Raw genomic sequence first — 10,114 nt, 5'->3', positions numbered from 1 at the left:
CTCTTGCAAAATAACACTTGTGCAGACAAAGTTTTAAACGGCGATCAACATTTTAAATCCCAGATCAAACTTGTCATTCTCTTTACTGTCAACCATACAATTCTTATAATGTTAGTTTAGATAATTCAGTATTGGATCAACTAATTATGCCCAAAGTAATATTTTTCTTTATTCTCATCACTTGTCTGCCTGATATTGTATTGATATTGTAACGAGAAATTCTGTCTTGGTCACTCATGGCAGTTAAAGGGTTAACTCATTTCTTACTTCATGTCTGTCCACGAGAGGAGCAGGCAGGCGTGACACATGCCATCTCACCGATTTCTCTCAAACTTTCACAGACGATTAAGGTCATAAAGTTATTCAAGTGGCCAAAGTAGTTTGGGCTCCTGGTTAATCCCTGGAGTACAAGGGCTTTCACATCAAATTCGAGCGATAAAACCCCGAAATTAGCCCTAAAATTGTACTTTCAAAAATATCTCCCACACTGATAGAATGCGGTGGATTTTAATCTCATTTTATCCGACAATTCTTTGAACCTTAAGCAATGGAAGGTTTGAAGTTGAATTGATTGAAAATTATTCTCGCCAATCGAGAGCATTTCACAATTAACCATGTCACGCGACAATTTTAAGAGACCGAAAATTAGACTTTTTTAATTGCAAATATCTCCAATGGGTAACGTTAAATGTCGATCAACATGTGATCACAATAAAACCCAATCATAGTGCTGTGTTTCTGACGAAAATAATTTTTGGCCTCTGTGAAATATTCGTGATTACATTCCTCCGAAGTGCGTGACAGGCAAAGTTGATTTAAGCACTTTGTGACCACAAGCTACTAAATGAGCCGAATCAAATCATGTAATGGTATATGTGACACCAAATGTTTTGTTTTTCGGCTCTAAAAATATTAAAAGATGTTTAGTTGCATAGCTAAAGCGTTGAATTAATTGTACTAATTTGTAGATATTGACACAATTCACTGACAGTTACTAGTAAATCTAATGACACCGATTCGTGTTTATATGCTGGAAGTCAACAGCTAAAAACAAAGTATGCGAGGTATATTTTGTACATTTTGTTACTTTCCATACTTGTTAAATTTATTATCAAACTTAGGATGCACTTAAACTAATTTCCTCCTAAAGAAAAGACAGCCGTCATGTTAATTTAGGTGTGTGGCGTGACGTGCTCCCGTCACATGTACTTGCATAAATTCAGAAATGAAATTCCCAGAGCTCGAAAAAATAAAAGTCTATCTTGAAAGACAATCCACATTCTACCTTAAATAAACTTATTTTATTTTACCTTTATAAAGTCTGATTGCATGATTATTTTCGAGGAAGAGATCCTTCAATCAGGCCAAACACCGTCGCCATGAAGAGCAAACAAAGATAACAAAAAAGCACGTAGTCTTTTCTTGCCAGTGAAGTCTCGCCGTTGTTTTTTCTAGTTACTTGGTCGATTTTTTGGAGCGGCAACTTAAAGCTATGGCTACCCAATTGTCTTGCTCGTTCTCTTCGCATTCCAATAGCACTTTTGATTTTTCAGCGAGATTTCCAGGGAAGAATGAATTATTTCCTTTGTCTTCCTGTACGAGGGATATCAAATCTCATTTGCGACAACTGAAGGTTGCCCAAACATCTGTTAGGTCGGAAAAAGACCTCATTTTAGCTAGAGTGGGGCTCTCTGATGAGATGGGGGACGATATGACAGTGTGTCCGAAGCATTGCGCTGCGCTAGGAACCTGGTGGAGACCAAGTCTCAAATATTACCATCCTCTGCATGGCAATAAGCGACGAAAACCACAAAGAGGAGCAAGCTTACAGATATGTAAAGAGATTATAGAGAAATGGAGAGTTCTTGTTCCCGCTCTTGTAGAACCAGACACCAGTGGTATTCCTTGTACTTCTGCCAGATAATTAATACTTAATAAATGAAATTACTTAAACTGGATAGGGAATTAACAGAATTTGTAAATAGTTCATTTCGCAGGTCAATGTGATGATAACTGCTCACTTCTTGGCACAGAAAATCTTCAACAGGAAACTGAAAAAATTTTTTTTGACCATTTACTTTGCACACAAGGTAAAAGGTAGTCGTTAACTTTCGACTTCAGAACAGGTTCAAGTTCTGCGTTGGCTATACGAACTTGCTTTTTTGGTCTTAAGGAAGCTACGTCACGATATTTTGAGTCATTTTTGTGTGGGATTTCCCACACTTAGTCAAGGCCCGCGAAATTTATTTCTTTATTTCTTTATTTCTTTATTTATTTGTCCACGAGAGAGAAATGCTTGTCACGTGGTTTCTATTTGCGTTCAGTGAGCCGTGAAGACTGGATTCCAGTCAGCGTTTTTTCATAGTGTATTGTACGGCGGCCATTTCTCTTCTCAGTCGTTGGGTTTTGGAGAACTTATTCGGAATTTCATATTTGTTTCTTGGGGATTTTCGTTTCCAAGGTAAGGATAAGTCATTTCATATTTTCACGGGTTCTTTGCGTGCTTTAACTTTTCAATTTTGTTGTGGGAGCTTCACGATTAAGCTCTCACGAAAGGCGATTACGTTTATACACCTGGTTTGTGTTCTTTCTTTCATAATCTGAGGCGTTTGTTTCGTTATTTCTTCAGGTGTCTATAACAGAAGATTTTTTCACGTAAGCCAACACGCTGAAACGCGGCTTGTGTTCAGTGCAGGTTGCACAGGAGCTTTTACGTTTTCACAAGCCAACATTTATCGGCTTGGACCTTCGGTGCGGGTTGTGCCAGATTGAAAGGAGTCATTGTGCTCTCGCAAGCTAACATTTGTCGGCTTGAATGTATTTGTGCGGGTTGCGCTTCAAAGAGTCTCAGGGTGTCTCAAAGTGTCTCACGAGTGTCTCAAAATGTCTCACGAGTGTCTCAAAGTGTCACAAACTGAAAGAAACTATTGTTTGCCTTGAACTGTCAAGAGTGTTATCTATTTTAATAAACTGAGTTTCTAGTTAGTTGGATTGTTGTTGTTGCTCGCTCAAGCACACAAGTAAATATGGGGATCTCCATTGACCAATTCCGTTCAAGGATTGGATCTCATGAAGATTTACATCCTGATTTAAGTGAAAACTATGACCTCTCTGATGATCTCAACATTCCATCAACATCGCTGAATAATGAACCACTGATATTGAATGAATTACCTGATTTCGATTTTCGTCAAATGGTCCAGACATCCGATAAAGAGCAAAAAGAATTTTTTATCACATTTTACATCAGATTAAAACCTCAGAAACCCCTTTCTATTAGAGCTGGTGATGATTTTCAACAGATCAAAGTTATACTATTAGCTCCAACTGGTAAAGCTTAAGGGTAACACTCTTCATAGCACTCTGGCCATTCCTGCCAATCAATCACTGAGACATTACAAACAGCTTGATTCAAGTAGACTAAACACTTTGAGAAGTCAATTGATTTTTTTTGATGAAATCTCAATGGTAGGAAATGGTAATGGTAATTTGCAATACAGCTAAACAATAGGCTTAAAGATGTAAAAGGCTGTAGAGAGGATTTTGGAGGTGTGAGCATAATTGCTATTGGTGACCTATTCCAATTAGAATCTGTTATGGATGCTTATATTTTCAAAGACCTCAAAAATGTAGATTTATGCTGTTCTTTCTCCCAGTTTATGGCATAAACACTTTAAAATGTTTGAACTTAATGAAATCATGGGTCAAAGAGACAGCAAATTGTTTGTGGAATTACTTAATAGGTTGCGTAAAGGTAAACACACAGTAGCTGACATTGCAAAACTTAAAGAGAGCTATACAAGAAGACATCAACAACCCAATAGATGCATCTCACTTATTTATACAGAATGCTAAAGTAGATGAATTTAATCAAAGGGCCCATAATGCAGCCACAGGAAACAAATTCACAATAAATGCTCTAGATAGTGTTATTGGAGCTATCTCTCCAGAGCTAAGAAACAAAATATTAAGACAAATACCCAATGATCCAAGAAAAACAAAGCAGTTAGCTTCAACCCTTTGTCTTGCTGAGGGTGAAAGAACACACTTTGTCATGAATGTACGAACCGAAGATGGCATGACAAATGGTGCTGGAAATGTTGTTAAACTAGTTCAGTTACATCAACAAACCAAACCATCTGGTATTGTATGGGTACAATTTGACCACTCAGATGTAGGTCAGAAAACAAGGAATGAAAAAAGACATTTGTATGTACAAGGAATTGAACACACATGGACCCCTGTAAACCCTGTGACTACACAGTTTACGGTAGAAACAGAAAAGCACAAGTTGTTAGAAAACAATTTCCACTGCATCCCGCAGCAGCAAAAACAATTCACAGGTCACAAGGTGATACTGACAGTGGAATTGTTGTGGATTTTAGTACCAGAAATACTATTCCACACATACATTATGTGGGACTCAGTAGAGTGACTGTTATAGAAGGCCTATATATTTCTGATTTGTGTGAAAGCAAGATTACTGTTAATCCAGATGGAGAGATTAAGAACAACTGCAAAACTTAAGCTTTGCATCTCCCCCCTCCATGACATAACATTTTCCCTTCTTAAACTGTGTTATCTTAATGTAAGGTCTCTTCACAAACACATAGAAGATATACGTAAAGACTTAATTTATCTAAGTGCTGATATCAATATTTTCACAGAAACAAGATTTAATTCTCAAGATAATAATGACATGTATGACATTGCTGGTTATGTTCTCTTCCGTAATGACAACCTTAATTCCAGCAATGGATCAAGGTCTTATGGTGGTACAGTTGTGTACAGTAAAATCCCATATTTACCTGGATACCCCTATTGTCACAATATACATGGTGTTGAAATAACAGTAATTAAGGTAGCAAGTCTTTAGGATTGAATAATCATAGGGATATATCACTCCCCAAACGTGCCTGTAAGGCAACTTTATGAAGCAATAACTGAGGTATTAAATAACATTTCACCAGACAACAATAACATTACTGGAGACTTTAATATAAATTGGCTTGTTGAAACAGACAGAAGACCTTTGTATAATTTACTAGTGAGGGATAACCACTACAGACAGTTCATATCAACTTATACAACTGACAACAACACAGTAATTGATCATATATATACAAATATATCTAACATTGATATACAAGCAGATGTTTTAGCAACATATTTCACAGATCATAAAGCTGTTTGGGCCTCATTTCAGGGTGTCCTCTAACAAATTACTTTCTCATGATGTACATTGTTTTTAAGTTAAGAGAGCAACAAAAGAAAGCAGTAAATAGTTATGAAAAGAGTTGTTTCCCTTTTTTCAGAGGAATTTGTAATGAGAAACTCGCAAAACTATTAATAAGGAAATGCTGCTTATTCATTTGGTACCAGAACAGGCCTTTTAAAATTAAGTTTGAAGTCATCTTTCTAAGAGTTGTCCAGTTTAACAACCATTTACAAAAGACAAAAATAAACTACATAACACACAGTCTTGAAATTTCAAGGCAGCTCCTTTAGCATCTTGGCTAATTTCTAACTGCAACCTTTATTGACAACCCTGCATTAAACAATTATTCCACAGTTAAGTCTGCAACCCCTCCTGAAATACTCCAGGATACCAAAAAAAAAAACAACAAGCAAACAAACATATTAGTGAAGTGAACAAACAACCACATGCGTGACTTTCACGTAATCTAAAATTCGTGATTGCAGCATTCCCACGTGCGTAAAGTGCTTGTAACTTATGGGAAACACACGCATGTCACACCAAAAAAAACCCGCGTGTAGCAGAAGAGGCCGATTACTCGCAATTTCTCGTAGTTTTGAATTTCCCTTTTGTTTTTCAGAACACCCATATACCTGTACTTTTTTACAAATTAATTGGAAAAGCATTCCTTGAAATAGGAAGTCGTCCTGTATTTTCAGCGAAAAAGATCTCAAGTGATCAAAACAACACCGGCCAGATTATAGTCACGTGCTCGGCAACGACTTCTTGAAAGCGATCATCTTTCATTCTTACCATCAAAACAGTCACGTTTGCATAGAAGAATAACAAAACGAAACGATTACAACGGAAAGACCCAAATTGGCGTAGAAAGAAATAATGCTGCAAATTACCATTTTTTTTATGTCATGGGTACATGTTTCCGTGGGAATTTCTGTGTCAACAGCTTGCTGTTACTCACAAAGTCTTCGTGATTCTTGCTGGTCCTCGTTATGTTTAGCGCATGGACGATTCGAAGACCTTTCAAATTTGGTTTTTAAGTTGATCATAGCACTAATCTGAAACATTTGAAGTCCATTTCAATAATAGTAAATGTCGAAACAGGCGTGTAAAGACAATAAATATCGCAACGATCAGTGCAATCATAATAGCGCCAGGACTTTGGACTTACTTCTTCGGAAGGATAGATCTCGAGTTCGAAGCAGACTAATTACGACTAAAAGTGAAAGTGAAATGTGATCATCGCAGTAAATTTTCCAATTTAAGCAATTGGAAAGAAGAAGCCTGAAAAAAATCAGGACTTCAACGGGATTCGAACCCGTGACCTCCGCGATACCGGTGCGATGCTCTACCAACTGAGCTATGAAGCCACACATTGGGAGCGAGGTCAATTTATTGAGTTGGAATCCCGTTGAAGTCCTGATTTTTTTCAGGCTTCTTCTTTCCAATTGCTTAAATTGGAAAATTTACTGCGATGATCACATTTCACTTTCATCTACAACCGCAGTACAAATATGAATTATTTCATATAAACTTCACATAATTACGACTAATTACGAAGAGTCCACGCTAATTTGCATATCGCAGAGCGCCCACAAGAACTCGTTTCTACGCTATCGTGTATCCACGAGTTAAACAGTAGTAGCAGAAATGTTTTCAATTTTTTTTTCAATGACTGTTACGAAAATATTTACTGCTTCAAGTATTTCCAGTATTGCCGTATAAACAAATAAATAGCCTAAGCCACCAAGAGGTAATTTATTTGTTGAAGACGATTACCAAACGTTCAAAAACACGCCAAAAAGCTTCCAGGGAGGGAGGGAAAGGCATATTGCTTGATAAAAGTATAAGTTAATACCCCAGATCTCTCCTGTGAATCTGTATTTGTTCAAATAATTCCTGCACAAAAATTTCTATTCAGGCTGTTGATTCCAGGCCTAATATCACCCCTGTAGTACAGTTGACTCACGGTGAGCGACAGGTTTGCTTCCGCTCAAAAACCCCTTGCAAACACTTTGTCAATGAAATCCCACACAAGTACGCATTGCGGACCTATTTTTACAGTCGTAAAGAGTTGCCTTTAGATAGAATGAAACCTTGAAATGATCGTTTTATAAAGCAGAAAAACACTAAAGATGCAAGAACGGAACAAGGATCGCTATTCGTTAAGAATGATGAATATAAACAAGGATTGCAAATGACGAACTTGAAAAAAAAAAAAACTAGGCAAAAGTCTCATCCAGTGTTTGACGATCAATTGATAATAAGAAACAGGGCTGGAGAGCATTCAAACAGATGGTGTGTGTGCCTTTGCCTCATTAGTAGAAACAGCAGAAAGGTTATGCTCACTCGGTAAGTAAAATCGTTGAAGTTAGCAAATGCTACAGAAGAAGCAACTTACTAGACCGTAAGATTATTGGTGAATTTCCTGGTAATAAAAGGTTTGAAAAATACTTTATTCCCATGTTATGCGCGTAAATGAATTTTTTATATCAGTTGTATAGCATCTAGAACTGCATGTATCAACTGTCAGGGTTTTTTTTTTAATATATATATACTTTTTTTAGGTCTACAAGAAGAAGGAACGAAAGATATGAAACGCCGCTTGAAAAGTGCAAGGCAGTATTTAAAGACTGATTACAAAATCCACTTAGAAAGGGAGAGTCCTTGTCCTGACCACTGCCGACAATTTGCCTCGAGTAGTTCCGAACCAGAATTCCACGGAAGCCGTGCGCATCAGCACACGGTCAACTGTGATCGATGCGAGGATCTTAAGAATGTAATAGCAGACCTGCAGTTGGTATTTGACGCAGAAGAAGTCAAATTCAGGTGATTATATGTGTTTACAGTTGATACCATCTGGTTTCCTCACAACCTTCGTTTTGTTCTCGAATGACATGAAAAGTGTATGCAAATGAAGTCAACAATATGTAACTAGCAGTCAAAGATGACATGAAAAATAACTGTCAATCTCAGTGTCATATCACAAAGGTAGGAACGCTTTTTTTTTTCTTTTCATCTTCTTAAACTTTTATGAAATGCTTGAGAACTGAACCCTCTTTAAGGTTGTATTTACCGACTTGTTTTCAACTGGAACCATGAAAAGGATTTACTAAACAATACGCTAGTTTTCAAATCTCGGCCAAAGACAGTACGATGTGGATAACGCAATTCCTGATATTGATGGATGGAAAGCGCATATCCTCAGGGCGGCTCACCAGGACACTGCAAAAAGTGCGGTTATCGAGAACCTGGCCATTAACTACGTACTTATCATTATGGACTGGGCTACGAAATTTCTCCCAGTCGGTTACCGGGAAACACAACGAAATTGGATTGGGAAGAAGGGAAACTTATGGCATGTTTCTGTAGCTGTCAAAAAGGGGGAAGACGGAGAAATTGAGGTAGAGTGTCAGTTGCGTCTGGGTGTAATGTAACTAAGGTCGACATCTAGAAAAAAGAAAACCTACAACTGATTTATGATTAGTGTTCATCACGCCAGCGTAACGGAAGGAACGATAAACTAATCTAGTAGTCATCAGACTAACTTAGATCAACGCAATGAAGTGAAAGCGATGCCGAAACCAAGATATCTGCAAACGTCATATCTGTGAAGAAGACATTGGCCAGAAAAAGTTGATTTACACATTTTAGGCAATTTCTGGAAGTAAAAATGTTGGTAAACCGGAAATTCAAGTACATGCTTTAAACAAAATCCCTATTGCGTAGGTGTTTCATAATATAGAGCTTTACCTCAACAATGGCTGTAAGCCTAATGGTGACAATACTAATAAGGTAATACAATCCCGTTTTTTCTCTAGACACGAAGCTATATCCACCTTTTCGACAAATGCACCAAAAACTGGTTTGCAATGGCATCAATCCTGGAAAGTACGCTTATGGCTTTAAAGGCCAGTTATTCCAACCTCAGTGAAGCTTTCTTGCGATCCAATAACACTGGGTGCTAAAGGAAAAGAATCGGAAAGAGTCTAGAATGTAGAAAGAGAATCGGACTATGACAGCATTATAGCAAAGTGGGCAGAGACATGTAAAACTGTTACAGGAGACTATGTGCAAGGTGAAGTTGGTGGTGCACCGTCAGTGACAGGATCCCCATCAGTATCAGCTGACAATCCATCACTGAAGGAAGGTTGGGCAATGAAGAAATCAAATAAGTCAATCCGATTTTCCGAACGCGTTCGCTCTTATTTGCAGGAAACATTCTTCCAAGGAGAAGAAACCGGTGTTAAAGCAAATCCCGCTGATATTGCATGTAAAATGAGGAGTCAAAGATCGTCAAATGGAGATAAATTGTTTTCAAAGGAAGAATGGTTTTCAACACATCAAGTTGCAAGATATTTCGGCAGACTGTCAGCCCTTAACAAGAGTGGTGTCTTAAAGCGAAATGTAAGTGCTTCCCAAGAGGAGGAAGAGGACCTTGATTATATCAGCGAAGTAGAAGCAATGGAGAAAAGATTCTAAATAAGAAGGGAACTAGAACTTTAATTTACAACGTGTATTTTATGTATAATTGCGAAGTAATCTCTATTTAATTATGAATAACCTGCAAAAGGCACTCATGAATACCGTGAGGTAAAAAGTACTGTCTATAATATTTGGCGAGGAGCCTGGCAAAACAGTGGAAAGCAAAACCTTCTACATTTTAGTACCACAACGCTACTAGCAACCCTTGCCACATAACATATATAGCGATACGTACTCAATTGTAACTGCAATTAAACGTGGAAACAAGCCTAGCACTTATGTCCATTAAATACATATAAGAGGCCGGCTCCAGTCCTAACGCGAATAATTGTGAGCAAGACTACTTCTATGGATACTCCACAAACACTTACCAAAACAAAATCAACTACAAAAATCAAAATAACCGGCTATCTT

The 10,114-nt window shown here is 37.6% G+C and overlaps 1 long non-coding RNA gene across 1 annotated transcript; it reads left to right on the top strand.

The window, feature by feature from the left end:
- Positions 1-2,200: 2,200 nt before the first annotated feature.
- Positions 2,201-2,985, top strand: LOC149038301 (uncharacterized). The gene is made up of 2 exons (XR_016180753.1): positions 2,201-2,461; positions 2,630-2,985. It is a non-coding gene; the product is annotated as an uncharacterized LOC149038301 (long non-coding RNA).
- The last annotated feature ends 7,129 nt before the right edge of the window (positions 2,986-10,114 follow it).

The sequence above is a fragment of the Pocillopora damicornis genome, chromosome 11, assembly GCF_964200805.1.
Source record: "Pocillopora damicornis chromosome 11, jaPocDami1.2, whole genome shotgun sequence".
Classification (NCBI taxonomy): Eukaryota; Metazoa; Cnidaria; class Anthozoa; order Scleractinia; family Pocilloporidae; genus Pocillopora; species Pocillopora damicornis.
The sequence above is the reverse complement of the archived record's forward strand: the minus strand, read 5'-3'. Positions and strand labels throughout refer to the sequence as shown.